The 21,034-nt window shown below is 47.7% G+C and overlaps 1 protein-coding gene across 1 annotated transcript in view; it reads right to left on the bottom strand.

Moving 5' to 3' along the window:
- The window catches only part of FAM163B (family with sequence similarity 163 member B), a 528,280-nt gene extending 508,616 nt beyond the window's left edge, over positions 1-19,664 (bottom strand). Inside the window, exon 1 of the mRNA XM_069609631.1 lies at positions 19,318-19,664. The gene's annotated coding sequence lies outside the window, so the exon portion shown is untranslated. The remainder of the gene's footprint in view (positions 1-19,317) is intronic.
- Positions 19,665-21,034: the final 1,370 nt, after the last annotated feature.

Here is a 21,034-nt window from a genome sequence, read left to right as displayed (position 1 = left end):
ATCTGATGGGGTCATATACTTTTTTGCAAAGTTTCATGCGGATTGGTCGGGGGGCGGGCAAGGTTATAAGCTGCCCAAAAAGTGCTCTTCCTATGGGTGGAGCAACTTAACCATAACTACAGGGCTGCTACTGCATGCCCTGTAATACATATATATATACAAATTATAATAATAATAATAATAATAATAATAATAATAATAATAATAATAATAATAATAATAATAATAATAATAATAATAACATCTGAGGGTGTCCCTTAAACAGTAGCACAGGGGTCCTGCAACCTTTGGCTCTCCATATGTTTTAGACCACAACTCCTATCAGCCCTAGCCCGGTTAGTCAATTCATTTGCTCGCTGTGCCATAGGGAACCAAGCTGCACCTCACTGAGGAGGCCCAACGAGACCGAAACATGTCTTGGGTTGCTTGTGTTCCATGCAGAGGGGACCTGGCCTAGCAGCTCGGGTTGGGCTGCTACCAATGATGGCAGTACCTGACTGATCTGCATATGGATGGAATCCTTTCATAATGGCGCAGTCGGGCTAATAAATAGTGGTGTGGAAGGTGGCCCAGAGTAATACCAGTGGTTAAAATTCATTCAAAACCTTCCACCCATCACTTTTGTGGTCATAGTTTGACTAAATATGTGAGAGAGGGTATGCCCAGACGTGGGTCCCTTGCTCGCTGCACCAAAGGGAACCAATTAGCACCTCAATGAGGAGGCCCAGCAAGGCTGAAGCATGTCTGGGTTTTCTTGTTTTTCTATGCAGAGGGGACCTGGCGAGCAGTTCAGGCTGGGCTGCTATCAATGGTGGCAGTACCTGGCTGATTTTCATATGGCTGGACCACTTTTGCAATGGTGCAGTTGGGCTAAAAACGAGTGGTGTGGAAGGTTGTCCTGAGCAATGGCAGTGGTTCAGATTCATTCAAATACTTCCATCCATCACTTTTGTAGTTATAGTTTGTCTCACTATGTGAGAGAGCGTATGCCCAGACGTGTATCCCTTGCTCGCTGCGCCATATGGAAACAAGCTGCACCTCAATGAGTAGGTCCAACAAGGCTGACACATGTCTGGGGTTGCTTGTGTTTCCATGCAAAGGGGACCTGGCCTAGCAGTTCGGGCTCGGCTGCTACCAATGGTGGCAGTACCTGACTGATTTGCATATGTCTGGAATCCTTTTGCAATGACACAGTCGGGCTAAAAAATTGTGGTGTGGAAGATTGCCCAGAGCAATGCCATTGGTTCAGATTCATTCAAAACCTACAACCCATCACTTTTGTGGTCATAGTTTGTCTAAATATGTGAGAGAGGGTATGCACAGATGTGGGTCCCTTGCTCGCTGCACCAAAGGGAACCAATTAGCACCTCAATGAGGAGGCCCAGCAAGGCTGAAACATGTCTGGGGTTGCTTGTGTCTAAGTGCAGAGGGGACCTGGCCTAGTAGTTCGGGCTGGGCTACTACCAATGGTGGCAGTATTTGACTGATTTGCATACCTGGACCCCTTTTGCAATATTACAGTTGGGCTAAAAAACAATGGTGTGGATGGTTGACCAGATAAATGTCAGTGGTTCAGATTCATTCAAAGCCTTCCACCCATCACTTTTGTGGTTATAGTTTGTCTCACTATGTGAGAGAGGGTATGCCCAGATGTAGGTCCCTTGCTCGCTGCGCCACAGGGAACCAAGCTGCACCTCACTGAGGAGGCCCAGAAAGGACAAAACATGTCTCGGGTTGCTTGTGTTTCCATGCAGAGGGGACCTGGCCTAGCAGTTTTGGCTGGGCTGCTACTAATCGTGGCAGTACCTGACTGATTTGCAATGGCTGACCCCTTTTTCAATGACGCAGTCGGGCTAAAACACAGTGATGTGGAAGGTTGCGCGAGCAATGCCAGTGGTTTCAATTCATTCAAAACCGTCCTCCCATCACTTTTGTGGTTATAGATTCCTGTTCTAACACAGCACTAAATCTAACTGGGAGAAGCGACCCTTGATCAAGGGTTTAGATCTTTACTACTTTGCAGTGTTCTACTAAAAGCAAAAAAAAAGAAAAACAGCGGTATTGTTTATATGCAAAGCGTCCCTCTATAGTGATCACAGAATACGGCACTGTCCCCATCCACAGTAGCATTTCTAGGCTTATATTTCAAATCTGGACTCTGGGCAGACCAATCAAACAAAAGTAGGGTTCAAGGAGTCTCTAAAAGCATTGGTGCCTCTGCTTAATAGCTCTGATCCAAAACCATCCATGGAGTTCACAATTAGTGTTTCATCAGTGTACATCACAAAACCCCTACTAAGCTGGATTTGCAGATAGTGTCTTTTTCCTGCAATAATATATATATATTTTATTTATGTTATTGAGCTTTTGTAAGGCGTTTTATACAACCTATTTGTGCTGCAAAGCGCCAAAAGGTTAAAAGGGAAGGGAACAGGGGATATAATAACGATGGTACAACAGTAATATACAGTTGTGGTCTTACTAGGCCTTGTAGCATTCATCCATGCACGTGTGCTGGGAGAAGTGCAGAGAAAGAGTATGGAAGGAGGAGCAGAAGGGTGGACAAGTGCTGAAGGAGGGCCTGGGGGGAAGTGCTAATGAGAGCCAAGGAGGAGAACCTAAGGCTAAGTGCTAGTACAGGCGGCTCTCAAGGATGGTATGTGGAGCAACCAAGCAGCGGCCCGCAGGCCAGTGCAGTAGGGGGAGGGGTGCTGGTATTGACTGGGAGGAAGGGCCTGGTATTCTGTGAGATTCACGAGGATCAGGCCACCAGTCACAGCAGCAGTGGGGTGATTAGCAGGGAAGGGAACGAGGGAAAGAGGAAGAGAATAGCAGAATTCTGAGCAGTTTCCAGAACTTAAGGTGGACCGGATTAAGTCTGAGAGGGGCAGGGAGGCTGTTCCAAAGGGAGGCACCAGCCGAGAAGAGAGACCTGACCCCCAGTCCTTGCTTGGAGGATCGTTTGACTGTCATAAAGTTGGAATTAGAGGAGTCCAGGGCTCTTGCAAGGGATTATTTAGGGAGGGAAAGTTGGAGAATCATGGTTCCAGGCCCCAGAAGGCCTTGTGGATGATGCAAAGGGTCTTGAATCTGATCCTTGCAGCCACTGAGGGCCAGTGGAGCATTTTTAGGGCTGAAGAGATACAGTCCCTGGACTTGATGCCAAGGATAAATCTTGCAGCTCTATTCTGGAGTAGCTGGAGGGGGAGAAGGGAGGAAAGAGGGAGATTTAGAAAGAGGCTGTCGCAGTAGTCCAGCCTAGAGTGTACCAGAGCTCTGAAGACATTGAGAATATGTGAGAATAGGAAGAATGCCTCTGAGGAGGTGGAGCTCAAAGTGGAACTTCTTGGTAAAGTCCACAATGTGAGGTTTGAAGGAGATAGAGCAGAGTCGAAGATGACCCTGAAGTTTTTGGCCTCGCAAGAGAGTGGGGGTAGAGTTCCCGAAGAGGGTGGCCAGATGGTAGGAGGAAAAGAGGGCACACGTGTCTCAGTGAGGAGGATCTGCATTTTACTGCCATTGAGACAGTGATGAGTCACTGCACACCATGCCAGACTGGCTGACAGTCGGGTATGAGATAGGAGGAAGAGGGGTAAGTAGAGGGAAGACTGAAGGAAAGCTGCGTATCATCAGAATAACATTGGAAATTAGGAGAGAAGGAGGATATCAGGTGTTCAAGAAGGGCGAGGTAGATATTGAGGAGCCATGGTGATAGGATAGAGCCCTGGGGTATGCCACAGGTAGAGAGAGGGGTGATAGCAGAGAAAGGGCCCCGTTGCAGCAGGGAAGGGTGGTTAGTGAGGAAAGAGGTCAGCAAATCCATTGCCCGGTCGGTGATGCCAAGGGTGTCAGAGAGTCATTTTAGAAGGATGAAATGGTGCACAATGTCAAAGGCAGAGGAGAGATCAAGCAGAGTGAGAACAGCAGGAGAGTTGGAGTTGAGGTTTGCGAGCATGGCTTCATGTGTGTTCAAGCGAGCTGTTTCCGTGCCTCTGGATGCCCGGACTCCAGATTGATGGTCATGAAGGCAACCAATAATATCAGTTTGGAGGGTCAGTTGGGGGAGGATCAACTTTTCCAAGAGTTTACCCAGCAAGGGGGTTGTAGATATAAGGAAATAGTAAGCCGGGTAGGAGGGGTCAGCAGATGTTTTTTAAAGACAGGGTGCACAAGGGAGTACTTGAGGGATAGATGTAAAGAGCCAGTGGTGAAGGAGTGGTTAGAGACGTCAACAATAGCCGGGGCAAGAGAGGAGATGTCCTTAATATTTATGGAGGAGCAGGGGAGAACATGTTTGGAGGAGGCCTTCATAAAGCCGACCACTTTAGAGAACTCATCCGATGATATGGGCAGGAGGGAGGAGAGTAAGGGGGTTGGGAGGAAGGAGGCCAAGAAAGGCTGGAAAGCAGGCATGGGAGAGGAGATGGGGGTGGAGGAGAGTGAGGACAGGATGCTCTGAGTTTTTGATGTGAAGTGGGAGGCCAAGGTAGTGCAGAGAGACTGGGAAGGAAGGAGAGAGGTGGAGATTACAAGTGGATTGGCGAGTTCCTTGCCGATTTTGAAAAGTTTGGCCGTGTTGTTAGTGGCTCCGCAGATGCAGGCTTGGATGTGGGCCACTTCTTGGAGAGGATAAAGAAGTGATATTAGCAACTCAGTACTTGCATTTCAGAGATGCTAGATCAAAGGCGTATCAGCTGTTGTTCTTGGTGGCAGGTTTTAGGCGGATCCTCATGGCAGGGGCAATGATGTAAAGGGTGTTAGAGATGGCAAGGTGTAGGTTAGCAAGGACAGAGTCAGAGGGAGGGTCAGGAGCTTGGGTGGGAGGAAGGATGAAGGTTGTGGGAAAAGCAGTAAATGACACTTGCTTCATCGGTCGAATGATGGTGAAGGAGGCTGGCAGTGCAGAGGGTGGCTTGGATAGAGGACCAAGGGGCCCCAGGTGGGGGGAAAGGAGAGAGTGATCTGACCAGGATAGGGGGGTAGTCAGCGGATTAGAGATACGGATGTCACCAGAGATGAGGGCATCAAGAGTGTGGCCGTCAGACTGAATCAGGCCAGAAGGAAGAATAGTGAGAGAGAGGGAGTCACAGAGGACCCGGAACTGAGTGGTGGATGATTCAAGAGAGTCAAGTTGGATGTTGAAGTCACCAAGCACAAGGAGTTTGCAAGACGAGGTTGAAAGGGAAGAGGTTGGCCCATTCAGAGAGGAAGAGGGAGATAGGGCAAGGGGGTCTGTAGATAGTGGCGAGGGTGAGAGAGAGAGTAGGCAAGACCCCAATCCTACAGACGAGGCATTCAAAAGAGGAGTAGGATTGGTTAGGAATGATGGAGGCAGACGCCCACTCAGGGAAGATCAGGGTCACTCCACCTTCTGTCCTGTTGGTTCTGGGTTTGGAGAGGATTGTTTAGCCCGCAGGAAGGAGAGTGTCAAGCGCATGGATAGAGCTGGCATTGAACCACGTCTTGGTAAGAGCAAGGACATCCATGTCAAGGTCTTCAAGAAGGAGACAGATGTCAGAGGAGTATTTGACAGCAGAGTGAGCATTCAGAGTAGCTAAGTGAAGCTGGTTATCACCTTTGAAGGTTTTCTGAGGGTATGTACAGGGGCGTGGTACTCCCATCACTGATGGTGGAGACGTGAGGGGTGAGGAAGCAGGGGTAGTATGAGAAGGGAGAATGTTTATGAGAGAAGGCAGGCGCCAGTCGAGAAGGAGAAGAGTAGGTTGAGAACCTTGGACCATGATAATGTGATTGTGATGGACATAAATGATACATCTCGAGGATGAGAAGTATATAAGGAGTACTTCCCACCTGGTGGGTGAGGAGGAGAAAGGAGAAAAGTGGAGACCAGATGGGGGGTCCATAGGTAAGGAGAGGGGTCAGTGAAGAGGCTGTCCATAATAGTCTGTCTGGAAGTGGCATTGACGTAAGTGTCAGAGATGGGTAGGTCTGGATTAGAACCCAGGAGAGCTTTTTTAAAAATAATTCTTCCTGACATCGTGAGAGAGGTAGGATAAGTGATAGAATAGCAGTTAGAATAGATCGGAGAGAAGGAGAGTGCTGTGGGAATGGGGGGGGTAAGCAGGACAGCTGCACAGTGCATAGGAATTCAACAAGTGGCCTAGCAGCTAGGCAGGCAGAGAGGAGGAGGTGTGCAAAGGAAGGCAAACAGTACACAGAATAAAAAGCACACCTATGTTTGAAGTTACCAAAAAGCACTAATACAGCACAAAATGGAGGATGCAGTGATTTAAAAAGCACACCTATATTCGAAGTTGTCAAAAAGCACTTACTACAATACACAATGGAGGATAAAGATATTAAACATGCTCTCGAAGAGAAATTATGAGTTTGGCGCTAGCAGGCAGCAAAAAGCAAGCTATAAGTGAATTTTAAGGCCGATACACATATCAAGTGAGAAGAATATAGTTTGCAGTCAGGCTGTAGGACAAAAGGGTCAGGCTTCAGTAGGTAGCCAAGTAGAGGGATGTAGCCCAGGACGAGGTCATCCAGGGGTACTTACCGGTATGATGTAGAAGCACATTTTTCATGGTACAGCAATGCAGTGGTAAAGTAAGTTTGGTCCTGGTGCTGCGTGGGCTGGGGGTAAGTTACAGGAACAGTGGCATGGATGAGGGCTCCCTCCAGCTCCTGACAGGTCCAGACAGGGGCCGTTGTGTGGGCCTTGGTGCTGGGGGCCGGCTGGCTCTCTCGCCTACCGGCTATTGGTAGGCCCAGATTAGCACACAGTCAGCCAATCAGGAGCTTTGCGCTTCTGGCAACTCTCAGAGGCACTCCGGTGCCGATGATGAGGGCAGCCATCTTGTAAAGATGAAAATAAAGGTGAGTGCACAAAGCCCACACGTGTTGTAGTAGAAATTGCAGCCGGCAGTGAAATAAATGTTAAAGGATGTTTAGTTACAGTCCACTGCTGAGGAAAAGTTATTTTAGGTTGCATAACAAACCATAATGCAATCTGATGCCCAAATTGGTTTACCTGCAGGTGGATGACAATCTGAGCTCACCCTGGTGCTTAGACTCGTTGCCACTGGGTTATGGCAATTGTTCAGAACAACATGGCCTTCCATCTTTGTCAGTCTCATTTGTATGGCATAGCTATTGGGCAGCGGTAGATATACTGTTGCTGTTTGTCCTTTAAGATACGGCCACCACTTTGGCACAACATGACATTTAAGCTATGCCAATCTATTCATAGCAGCTTTGGAATCTCTTCCATGTGACGTGTTATTTTGGCTATAGCACACTCCTGGTGGCAACACAGTCGTTAGACACATGGCAGTATTTTCAACAACATGGCATTTGGCCTATAAATATATATGTCCTCAGTATGATAAAGCATTTCGACTGTGGCGGTCTCTTCAAAGCGACATGACCTTTGAGCCATGGCAGTGTCTTCATAAAAAAAAAGATCTTTAGAATGTGAAAGTCTATTCTGTGTGACGTGACTTTTTCCAAGGGTAGTCTCTTCAATGTGTCATGACCTTTGAGCCAGGGCAGTCTCTTCGTAAAATGGATTACCTTTAGAATGTGGAAGTCTATTTTATGTGACATGGCCTTTTGCTTAGGGCAGTCTCGTTAATGGTGATGCCTCTCTCCGAACCCCACTGTGACGTACACTTTGGATTGTGGCAGGGAATTTGATATGAACTGGACTATGGATTAAAGCAGGCGTTTTGTTTTGACATGACTTTTGGGTTATCACAATCTTAGATGTAGTCGTCACTTCAGAATGACAGGATTGTTGGGCTTTGGAGTCACCTTTTGCTAAACCTTCTTTTTGAGCTATGGCAATCTTTTCAGTTTGTCCTGGTCTTTTGATAGAGGCTGTCTTTATGGTGTAGTATGACCCTTCTACCATGGCAGTCTCTTTGGTTTGCCCTGGCATTTGTGCTATGCACTCTCATTGGTGTGAAATAGCCCTTCTGCCATAGGAGTCTCTTTAGTTTGGCCTGCCCTTTGGGTCATATCAGTGTCTTTGTGTTGTCCTTGCTTATAGGCTGAAGCCGCCTCTTTGATATGACATGACCATTCTGCTATCTGTCTCTTAGTTTCACACTGGCCTTTGTGCTATGTTAGTTTCTTGGGTTTGAGCTGGCTCTTGGGTTTGATCTGGCCCTTGGACTGAGAATGACTCTTTGATGTGGTATGGCCCTTCGACTATGGCAGTCTCTTCAGTTTTGCCTGGCTTCGAGGCTTTGGCAATGTTAGGAATTCGACCATCCAATCGGTGGGTGTGCACTCGCCTAGGCTTTTTTTAAATTTCAAATTAAATTGAATGGTGGTAGATCAACCTCTGCAAAATATGTGGGGCTAACCCACACACATTTTCCTATGGTCACAGCGCTACATACACATAGACCTGTGTACTCTGGGTGGACATTGCCTGTACCGGCGACCTCTCCCTGTCATATTTAGTTGGAATATGACAGTCAAGAGTACATCAAGGCATCACAGAAGGGGGAAGGCAAACATTCCACCTGCCATGACCAGCCTAATTAACTAACAAATGCTCCATGAATCTGCCCTGTCATTTGTTAGCTGTTGGTGGAAGCTTTGCATTCTAATCAGAGACAATTCAAGCAGGCCCACAGGAGGCCCGGTCGCAGGAATAACAAAAGACAGGAAACCCCTAACAACCTTTGATATGCACTGTGTCAACATGAATCCAGCTCCCGCCTCTCAGTATCAAGGGCACTGACCTGTCATGTTTGGTATTATGTATTTACAGTAGTGATTCCCCCAGGGGGACCCCAATCAGAAGGTATGGGTATGTGGTTTGGCGGCAACCAAAAGTCTGTTCTCGCCACAGCTTCAAGGGAGAACTCCCACTTTAAGCAGGAACCACAGAGAGATAAATTAACCAGAGAGACCCTTTGACCCACACAGACAGGAATATGGGTGGGACTTAGTATTACATGTTTTCACCCCTTTACCTTTTCTGTTGCAAAACACTCTGGTTATAACCTCATGCATACAGGAGATTGTTGGTGGGGACCCAGGATTCATTCAATAAGGTAGGCTTAGACTACACCAATCATTGTGGCCCATATGGCTTTAAAAGAGCGTTGAGTCCCTCTTTTGGACAGATCATATGAAGACTTTGCAAGGAGTAACTCAGCATTGGACCCTGGCTGAAGATACAGTCTGCCTTACAGTCGCCGCCAGTGAAGGAAGGCAAGGATTTCCAAAGAGGGAAGCAAGATCCCTCCCCTAAACATCTCCCAGGGAACGAGGGAGATACTGGATCCAGAGGACCCTGCAGCAGCTGCAGAGCCGCTACCCCATTAGCACACAGTGTGCCCTGCTAGGCTTTGCAAGCAAGCTTACAAGGTAACCAACAAGTGTGCCCAGCTAGAGTGTGCATGCAAGCTTCCAAGGTAACCTTCCAAGGCCGGTGCCTGCAACACTCCCTCCCCTCAGCTTTAGGGCATCCGCCTTAAAGGACGACACAAGCCCAATGAAGAGGCTAGGGGGAGTGCATCGACAAGCATCAACCAGCGTCTGCCTTAAAGGACATTTTTGAGTCTGTCGAGTCCCTCTAGCTGCAACCGACTGCACCGATGACTGTTGTCACGCAGCAGTCACTAACTTCGTCTGAGACACCTCGACCAGTGCTTCAGACGTGCCAACCAGCACTGAGACAAAGAGTCCTGACTTCGAGCCTCCGTTTAGGCCAGCCTGCAGCCATCCGTCCAGCCTTGCTCGCCGAACTGCCTGCCGCCTGAGAACCACAGCTGTCTCCCATCTTGAACTCTGTTGCAGGAGCTGCAATGCGCCTTGAAACCGACTTGACCCTGTTGAACACCGAGAACTTCTACAAGCACAAGGTACATTGTAGTTATGTCCCCCTGGTCCTCCTCTGAAGGCCCTAGTGACATTTGATGACCCATTGCACCCTTTGTGTGTAAACCAAGTATCCTTGAACTATTGTGATTGATTACGTTACAGACTACCATCCTATCAGTATCCAGAGTACATCCCTTTTCCTTCTTGAAATTGTTCAGCCTTCGCATTCCTTTACAGGGCGGGTTGTATTTTGTAATGTGCTAGAACTGTTTTTTATGATAATAATAAAGTAGATATTTGAATACAACCTTGACTGGACAGTCGCTTTTGTCATTGGGTAAAAATTGTATTTTCGATGTGTTGCAACTAACCAACGATCCTTGACCTTGCAATGCCATTCCGTCCACGTTACCAAAATTGGACAAGGAGGTTTAGAAATTGCCAGTGTTTCCAATCTGTTTGGAACCCTTCTGTTGTACTCGTGGTGTGGGGCTGATTGATGGTTTAGAAACCGATATTCATCCCTGGACCACTGGTGCCCCGGAAGTCGATTCGTCACAGCAGTCTCTTCAGTTTGGCTTGGACTTTGAGCCATTGCAGTCGCTTCATGTTGACACAACCCTTTGCTATGGAAGTCTTTTCCATTTGGACAGGCCTCCCTGATATGGCAGTCACTTCATTGTATGCTGGAGTTGTAATTTTACAGCCTCTGTTCAGTGCTTAATTTGTAAGGGCCCAAATAGTTTCAAGCATACTTGTGACACTGCTGGCGGGCTGTTCGCCACCATTGCTGCCACCACCCACAGCTGTTCCACATAGTGTCCACACATTTGGTGTTAAACTACAGCTCACACCTGCTCAATGGGGTTGATGGATGCTCTAGCTACCATTAATTCATAATCAATATAAGTCTGAGGCAATAAGTGCTGGAGCTCAGAAATAAAGGCCGGGCTGAGCCCTGGCAATAACCCCACAAATTAAGCACTGTCTGTGCTTCAGGGAGGGGCGCTCACAGAGACAGTATAACATACAGGGTTTTATTGCAACACTGGGACTTAGTAAAATAAATAAACAATCCATGTAGTCATGTCAGGAAAGGAAGGATAAAGTGAGAAAGGATCTGGGAGAACACCAGCGCCTAAGAACACCTGCGCACTGCGCCATCAGGGATTCCCTGTGCCAGTTCTCATAAGTTGCGTCCATTCGACTGAACAGAACGGTCCACCCTTACCTGCATGAACATCATGGTAAATGATACACCAAAGGACCCTCCAACTGCTATCAATTTAGAGTGGACGCCTTGGGCACGCATTGACAAAGAAATTCATCCAAGATAATACACTGCGACACTGACTGAGCCGGGACCTGAAATTCACTCCTGTGTGAAACGAGTACAGACAAGTGCTTTTTTATTCTGAGAGCAAGCAATGTGCCTGCCACACAAGCACATAAAATCTTGCCGTCACCCCACATCATGCACTATCTGTACGTGTGTGTATAGCACGGTGATCAGAGAGGCAGCAGAGACTGTGAATGGTGAGTTTTCATCTTGAACCCATGGGTTCTTGACTCGAAAGTCAAGGTTGTTAAAATAGATAAACACAGTGGGGCAGATTCATGGAAAAGTGTGCATTTATCCCGCAAAGGCTGCATGCCAAGAATGACACTGCGCAAGTCTGCGGGCAGAATTGAAAAATGCGTTCCCGGTGTATTTATGGAATATCATGCAAAAAATAACTGTATATGCTAGCTGCGGCCGGAACGCCCCTGACACGCCCCCATGCAAATCAAAAACAGCCAGAACAGCTACCCTTGAATGCTCCCCTGAGCGCGAATACACACATCCTTCAAACAGTGCATGGGGCCACCCGCAAGCGGAGCTGCATCTCGAGGCCCCTGTGCAGGGTCCCCTTTGACTATTATCGGCACCAGACAACATGCATACGATGTATAATAACTCGGGTAAAACTCTGAAACTGTGCGGGCGAACCCCCGTAAGCTGTTCCTGCACCACACTACACTGCGTACACACATCCGTAAATCCAAGCTGGTCCCCGGCTGTGTACATGCACCCCTAAATCTGACATGCAAACCCACCTCTCTGCTGCAATTCCTATGCGCAACTGTACTTACGCCTGCCTTGGGGTGGCAGAGAAATGGAGGGATTTGCATGGGCATTTTGCAGGCGAGAGGATGTGCGGTCACATCCATGAATATGCTTTATCATGTGCATTTGTTGGTGTGCAAAGGACTGCCTGCCACCCATCCCTCCTAACGCCCACTTTTTCCCTTGTTCCTCCTAATTGTCGGAGTTCCGCCCCCTACTCCGCCATCTGCACAGGCCTCACCCACGCTCTGCGTGGCGTCTCGGACGAGCGGTCGTCAACTCACAGAGACGTGCTGGGCCTGTGCGGAATCCTTGCAAGTCCCGGAAAAGTCCCAGTCATTCGGTTCCATGAATCGCCGAACAGGGATTTGTGTGCAGATTTGCACACAAATCCCAGATTTTCCACGCAAATATTTCCATGAATCGGGCCCATTGGAGCAGATTCTCACAACTTTTTGGTGCAAGTGAGGAGACTATGCAAGCACATTGTGGCAAAATAAGGCACACTCCAGAAAGGGCATCTGAATGAGCGCACCTTAAATGTGCTCAATCAGAGGCCCTTGTTCACCCCTTTGCCCATTTGTGGAAATAAGGGGGGTCTCTGTGCATTTAAAAGTGCATTATGATTTCACAAATGGGATCAGCTTTTAAATGCACAGAAAGAGTCACATTTTCCCGTGCTTGTTGGTTACAGGTGTAGGGGGATGTGCCAATCATGTTAGGGTAATGTCTGACCTTGTTATGTTATTTATTGTAAGTGTGATTGTGGGGTTTAACCCACAGTTTTCCGCAATTGTATTTCCAACCCCCAAACAGGGATGGATTTTTTTTTTCTCTTGAGTAATTCACAGAGAGAAGGGATCTTGGCCGTCTTTGTTAAATGTGCTCCCTGAAACCATTTGGTTGATGGTAGCTAGTCAAACCTTATTGTTGGGAGTGCACGCCTGACACAAGTGTATGCAAGGGTGCTTGACATTGGATCTTTGTGCCACTGTCCAGCCTTATTGACATTTCAAGCCATCTTAGAGAACGGTCACCTTTCAGCAGTGAGCCCAAATAAAAAAGCATATCTTCTGTGCTTTTCAGTTTTGGTTAAAAACCACCCATAAGCCAAAACAATTGCAGTACAGCTAGGGAGAAATGGCATATGAGAATAGACACAGAGTTTGCAGGTTCAGTTTGGTTATTTGCCCATAGGTTGGCATCCCATAGCCATGCTAATCTCTATGGCCATTCACACCCATTCTGCCCATGCCCTCCAAAAACACATCCTCCTGGGGTCTCTTTGAGATAGCTTTTTCAATCCTTGCCATCAAATGTTGTGATCAAAGTGCCTGCTAGTGGTTTTTCAAGCAGTCTTCTGAGAGTCAATGACTTAATTGGAGCTGTAATTGAGCTACATATATAACACACATTTCTTAACCAGGTCTGCCTTCAGACACTCTATAAGCATTATGTGTGTGCTTCGCTTTGCTTGTTAAAAACTAGCATTAGCAATGCCAGCAGTTAGGCTTGTGAATAATTATTAGGCATATACCAGGCACAGCTAATAAATGCCCAGGTATTTGCACCATTTAGCAGCTGCAACCATCAATGGCTACTTAATAACACTGCGGCAGTGCCTGGCAAATGCATTTCCCATGCCTACACAAAAGGCAAAACTGTTGGTATTGTCAATGCATGTTTCTTTTACGGTTACTGTTGAGAATCTGTCCCATTCTGTCACTTTGTAGCTACTGCCTAACCAAGGGTCCCCTGATTTCTGAAGCTGCGGGTTTAATCACGATCACACAGCTCGATTTACAGAAACTTTAAAAGCCGTGCAGTGCTGTTTTGAACCATAGCTGCTTGCAGACAATAAATGCCCTGTTGCAAACATGCATTGAAACAATATGTATTTGCATCAGAGCATGTTCTGCCACTTTGCAAATGCTGTGCAAAATTGTACTCAACCTGGTGCAAAGTGTCTGTGCTATGGGCCATGCACCAGATGGGGCTTGAATGTATCTGTAAGCCAGGACCCAATGACTGTAAAAACAGCAGTTTTTAGCAAAATCACAAGGGTCTGTATCTTGGACACCTTGCACGCCTGCAGTGCTGCTTTGAGCATATTAGCATGGGGGAAATATCCTCCGTGTGGTCCGATTTGCTGTATTGTTTGCACGGTTCAAAGTGACTTTGCACTGCCGAGACAACCCTGATTCATGGACCTGTGCAACTCTATGTTTGCCGTGCACAGTCAGTGCAAAGTCCTTTTCGCAGTACAACATGATTTTGCATTAACTTTGCATGGCAAAAATACACTTTGCACAGTTCCATGAATCAGGTTTTGTATCGGCAGTGCAAAGTCAACCGTTCCAAACAATTCATGAATCGGGCCTTCAAACAATACTTATTTGCACTAGCGCATCTTCCGCCACTGTGCAATTGCTGTGCAAAATCGAACAAGCGCCAGTGCAAAGATAATAATATATCATGGCACCTGTAACCCAGGAGCCACTGCTTCCCAACTCGCAGGTTTCACCCAAAGGCCCTCCACATATACACTCCTGCATGTGTCAGTGCACACGCTGGGTCTGTTTTACACCCAGCGACTGCCGCAGCCCTCTCCAGACCGGCTGGGCGCCTTCCCTTGCGCGGGCGTCATCGCTCAGAGCCCCGCAGATAGATTATCTGTCAGGGGGCACGGGATGAAATGCTCCTCTCCAGATGGCTGTGCGGCCACCATATCTGACGATAAATCAGCGCGGGGGTCGGGGGGGGGGTTGGGGGCGAGAACACACGCACATGGAGATGGAGTAAGACAGCAAGGGCTCAGAGAGCCCCCCAAATAGGAGCTGCCTCACGCGCCCACAAACATGCGGCGCCATCTTGCACACAAGCACATCTCACTATTAAACAGTGGAAATGAGAGGCGTGTGATGGGTTAGAACAGAGGGATTGAAATCGCCTAATTGAAATGCACTGGGCAGAGTGGATGCTTAAGGTCGAGAAGAAAATATGCACAAGGGGCTTCATTACCGAAATTTTACAGACGTGCATTTGTACATTTGATTGGTTTTAACACTGGGGCACAAATTGCCCTCGTGCAAATACACATTCGTTCACTATCGTATTGCACCATGGCATTTTGTGACCTAGTGCATGCATGGTGCTCTGCTACCACTAGTTAATAAACATTTTGTAGCACGCCAATTACCAGAGACCAGTCTCTAACAGTCTCTGAGGACAAGAACGTGATTCGAGCCCAGTACGATATTAATCTGGTGCAAATTTGGATTGAATGAATATACTTTTTGCACTGAAACTATGTTTGCTTAGGGCCCATACCGTGCACAATTGCACTATCAGTGGTCCAATGTTTCTCCAATGAGGCACGAGAAACATCTCTCCCTGGGTTTCAGGTCAAGACTGTTTGTACCAAAGATAGAGAGTTGGTGGGTGGGGTTACTTGTGTGTGGTGACAGGAAGAGGGTGGGCCTGTACGAGAGTATGTGTATGGGCGAGTCGGCTGCCGAGCCAGTACGTGTGAGCATTTATTTGAGGAAGCCAGTGAGTGGGAAACTCAGGTGCAAGGGACCTCAGTTCTATCCTCAGAAGCCAAACTTGTAAGCAATGTTTGATCCTGTCCCCCCAAAACCCCATCATTTCGCACGTCAATTTCAATAGCTGGCAACATGTTTGCAAATAAGTAAACACTGGTGATATGGATTACAGAGGTGTTTGGATATTTACAGCTGCTCGGATCCCTTGTACGTGGAGCACGTTGTTTTACAGACATCACCTGTGCGCAGATGAGACACTGCAAGCTTTTGCCAGTGGCAGATCTCAACCAGTTAAGTGCTTGTCTCAGAGATCTGTTTGCAACCTGCAGTCATTGGTGCCCATCCCAGCAGGTTCATCTAAACACTCCTATCCTCCAAGATTGATGCACTGGCTGCCATTACATTTGCTGATAGTAGCACCTAGTATGGAAGCTGAAATAATCTGGTGTGCATCACTATATAAAAAGTGTTGCTGTTATCACAGTGTACCTCTTGTCTCAAACCAACTCACAAACCCAATAGATTCCTATACCAAACATCACAACAAAGCACACCCAGAAAGCTAACGTTACGCTTGGTTCTACACGCATCAAAAGATGAGCTTCACATCTGTCTTATCCCTCCCCATCTAACCAACACACCCTACTTTACTTAGGTGACCAGATTTAATAAGTAAAAAACTGGGACCGGGCAACTAACATAAAAGTAGGACTGATTCTTGAAAGTGGCTCTCAAGGCAACACGCGTCAGTAGCGGTTGGAAGAGATGGAGGTTTCAGTGTATCTGGTGGTATAAACACATATTATAATTAATTTAACACAAACTACCACTGTGTGAATTCATAAAACGCAGCATTTCTTCTGTGTGAGATTGTGCATTCCTGCCTGCCAGCTATGAAGACCTACTACCAAAAACCAGACCGCTGCAGTTTCCAATTGAAACATAATCTTGAGAAAGGGGGACAGAGCACCGAAAACGGGGACAGTCCTGGCAAAACCGGGACTTTTGGTCACCCTACACTTTACCTTACAGACCCACAAGAGCGCCTGCGAGACCATATATATGGTATAAATCAACATAACATAACAGAAAGAGAAGCTGTTTGAGGGCCATTTTAACTCAAGCTGCTCGGGGGGAACCTCTGGGTCCCACAATGAGGAGTGGTTCATCAGGAAACTCGTATCGCTGCGCCCCGCTTGGTTAGAGGCCGCTCCCTCACGGCCAGTTGTGTGGTGGTCCATTCAGCACTAGCTGCACCGTGGCTTGTTGCCTTCACCCAGGGCACCTGTTCTGCAGAGAGGAGGCCTGATGCAATGCATAATGGTGCACTCACTCCCTTCTCCGAATCGGAGCTACGGGCCCATGCATGGGTGCAGCAGTGTTCACTGTTTCACAAAGTGAGCTCGTTATGTTAAAGGAGTGTACGTTTAGTTGTGCACCATTCTAAAGGGCGCCATGGAGCCCAATTGCTCACGTGGGTAGGAACCTGCACGCAGGGCACTGTGGAGAGTCGGGTGAGAGGGAGAAGCATGGCTAGAAGCCGGCGATGCAATGCCTCCATCCTAGGCACTGGAGCACTGGCTGCACGTGTGCACACACTTGTGGGATGCAGGCAGGCTGCAGAAAATGCTTCCTAATGTCTTTCAGGCAGGGTTGCAACCAGGCCGCATAGCTGCCTTCACGAGGACAGGTCATATGAAAAGACACTTCAGCAAAGGTGGCCTTTATCCCATTAAAGCAAAAACCATAAGGAGGTCAAGTAAGAATCACTTCAGGGGTGTTTTGGAACTGAGAAAAAAAGCACACATTAATTGACAGCACACTAATGCAGTTAGAGACCAACACAGAGACGTTGCTGGGGGGTGGCAATAGGGGGGGCGCTATAGCCGCAGATCGTTTGGTTGTATCCCCGGATAGAAGCTCAGGGACTACAATCAAACGACTAGCAAGCCCCGAGTTCCAACTTTTATCGGAGAACCGGATCTGTTCAAAACCTCGCAACGCCGCATTTCAGAGTATTCGTGCTGAACACGAGTATTCGCGCTGAACACGATACTCTGTATTGTGCAGCTACTCTTCTTCGGGTACCGGCGCCCGAGCCTTGCAGGATCTCATTAAACAGTCACGTGGCATGTTCTCCTCAGCCAGCATGGCTACACACAATGAAGCGATGCCTGTGTGCAGTAACTGTGCAAATGAGCGGCTGCAAGAGATTGGTGCCCGCGCATAGTTCAAGCTCATCAGTATATCCGAAACCACCGGGATCCCATAAATTTGCTGCACGTGAAAGCGGAACGGTGTATAGTGCAAGGTTTGGCTCATTCGCAGAAGCACTCTTCAGGAAGGATTTGAACCTGTGTCGATTTCATGACAGTTGGCAATTCTTGCATCGTGCGTTTCGCAGGCACTTGCCCCTTCTTCCTTGCGCCTGCAACATGTAATTCAGGCATTCACCAGGAGCCACTAATATCCCCAACTTCCGCCTTCCAGCCGTGCCAAGGCGAACTCCAGCAGGTACCTCGATTTTAATATCGACTCCCCGTCTTTAGTGATGCCCCCACCAGTTGGCAGTCACGGCGACCAGTGTACAAGAAAACCAAGCGACTTGTCGGGGATCACACACTTTTCAAAAACGGTGAATACGGGAGCTACCCTTTTCCCAATGCTTCTAATGTGATCAGTAGATCATATCTCCTCTGCAAACGCGTTTTGCCCCCACTCAACATCATTAAGCGCTATAAAAAAGATAACTGGCAGCAGAAGTGTGCAAAATATGCTTGCAGGGGGCCCACAACAGGAAAGCGGTCGTGCGTCCTGCAGGTATTCGAGGCTTTTGCTGTAAACCCCCCCCAACCTTTGCAGTTATCACAATACTGATGCACATTGATTTCCAGAGATCAGGCGAAGTGTTCACGCTGGGAAATAGCAACAGAATGTATGTCTCCGGGCTCCACATTTACCGACTGCATCACTTGACATCATCTGCTCCACCAGTCAGTGCACGACCCTTAGCCCCCAAGCCCGCACGCCACTGTCTGTTGCACTAAACAACCCTTCTGGTGTATTCAGTTGTTTCACCTGGTGCAGCAGCGCAGGGGTGCAGGCAGCTCCTATGCTCTCAGGTCTACTCGGCACCGTCTCCCACACCACATACTAACGGTAGTGGTGTAAAGAGCCGATGCACCATTGCTATAGGGGGCAGAACAAAGGTATTGCAATCAATTGTGCAATAGGATGATGCAGAACTGCCCCCATGCTGATGTACACGCACGCACTACTGCACTGGCAGGTACACACAACAACCCTATAAACACAGCTCATGAATGGTCACAGTGATTGTGACTGATGCAATGGACGCTTGCACCACTAATTAGCTGAAGTTGTATGGCAAGGGAACAATGTTACAATCAGGTGAAATATGGGGTCCTCATCCCAACCCCTCCCCACCTGCCCACCACACACATATACATAGACGCACTCGTGTTGTAGTCAAAGTCAATAGTGTGATTGTCATGTTTACACACTTATTAAGTTCATGTAGCTAGGTAACGGCGCAGTCAGCCGATGTGTGCCGCCACTTACAATGGCCTTACACACACACCTTCATAGCGATGCAATGCATAGTAGCACTAGTACAGCGGAAAGTGAAAGAGTGCAGACAGCAGCTGTGCACTGTGGTCATGCAGGGGCGCCCCCGCCACCCACCCTCCTCTTATGCTAATGCAATGGTCAGTTGTAGTGCTGGTACATGGGCTAGAGTACAGCAAGGCTTTCACTAACACTTTGCCTGATAGTGGCGAGCCTGGTCCCAGTAAACAAGGTCCGCGGCTCCCAGGGCACAGAAGTGCATCAGTTTACCTTTAAACATGGGAATCTCGCCGCTCTCCGCTCGGGACCTCGGCGCAGGGAGAGTCAGAAGGCTGGCTTCAGCTAGCGGATGCCCGGGCCACCTCGGACAGTCATGCTCCAACAGGGATGGGGATGCAGTCTCCGGGGCTACGCTGTGCCCGGGTCGCTCCAGGTGCAGTAGACCTGCTGCTGCTGCTGCTGATGTTCTCTGTGCACCCTGGTCATGCGGCCGCCTCAAGCTGCCGGGGCGGCTCTCGCGAGCTGCTGTCCTTGGTGCTGAAGCGGCTTCGCAATGCTGCTTGTAAGCAGCGGCTCGGCTCTTCGCTGTGGCTCTCAACGGGTGCACGCGCCCACGCGCGTGACGCCAGAGGACTGTCAGCAAGAGGCAGTGTACAAGGAGACTGTTCCCTAACGCGCTGCTTGATCACGTGATTTCAAAAAGCCACAAACTATGAGGTGGGATGAACTAGATACACGTGCGCTTCTCCCTCCAGCTCAGCCGGACTCCTGTATTTTATTGCATTCCTATGTTGACCTGTCACCTCTATTCCTGATCTCATATGCGTGTCTCTCAAGGTGTAGCATGACGCCGAAGTTACCTTCCTATATGACCAACTTCAGCTTCACCAATAAGACATTCTAAGGACTGCTTAGGAGCAGGCTAGGGCTTCAGCCCATCGTTCATAGTATATATCTAGGCTCCTAAGTAAAATCCAAACGTCAGCGGCATATATCATATGTCAAAAAGATATAATTTAACTCAAACTTTCGTAGGATTGTAACACTCATGCTGGTAAATTCCATGTTTTATATGTTTGATCTAAAGGTATTAAATACAAAGTAAACCTTGTGCCAAGGGGCTCACAGAGAACTGAACAATGTAATGATATGCAGTTCAGATTACTTGGAAACATGAAGTAGACAAAGTAACCTGGTCTTGCATAGCCCCTGTCTGACATGTTTGTTGTCCTCGCTGCGCAACACTAATAACAACGTACACTATAGTGCACAAATTGTAAACAGCTTAGAAGTAGTGGAGAGAAAATCATATAAAGAAACCCAGGAAAAATGATATTGAACATGGGACATTTTAAAAATCCCGTTGAAACCTGAAAGTGAGAAGGCACATCCAAGTGCAAGCAGGTGAATTCATAACTCGTGGGACTGAAGCTGGAGAGTCCTCTCTCTGAGGTCCACTTTTTCCACCTTAGGCACCACCAAAGCATGTGGGTCTATACTGTAACGGTTTATTGAGAAGCCACCCTCAACACAGGGAGTTCCTTCCCACACCACTCAAGGTGAGACGCAACAAACTGTTTAACGGATCCTTTTCTTCAGCCCTACTTCAGACACTTATCATGCCCCTTGAATCCATCCCCCTGAGCTACCAATGAGCCAACAACCAGGAAATATTTTTGTATTTATTTAAATTAAAAGTTTAGAAATCACACTGAACAACATGTGCCACCTTCTTTGGGGCTCACCATTAACTTCGTGTGACTCAAATCAAGTACATACATTTGTTTAAAAAAAACACAAATCACAATTCTTTACTTTCCACAAATGTCACTTCAAGAAAAAATTAAACTGATCAATAACCAAAACAATCATAAATGTAGTGTTGTGCCATTTTGATTTTCCTGTGGGCTTAAAAGGCTAGCAGTAGGGTTTCAAGATTGGTACAAATACATATGGCAATTTTATGATTTCACCCACATTTTTGGTT

This window comes from Ambystoma mexicanum, chromosome 8 (assembly GCF_040938575.1).
Source record: "Ambystoma mexicanum isolate Mex_15411 chromosome 8, UKY_AmexF1_1, whole genome shotgun sequence".
In the NCBI taxonomy this organism is placed as follows: Eukaryota; Metazoa; Chordata; class Amphibia; order Caudata; family Ambystomatidae; genus Ambystoma; species Ambystoma mexicanum.
Note: the sequence above shows the minus strand (reverse complement) of the source record. Positions and strands in the feature narration are given on the sequence as shown.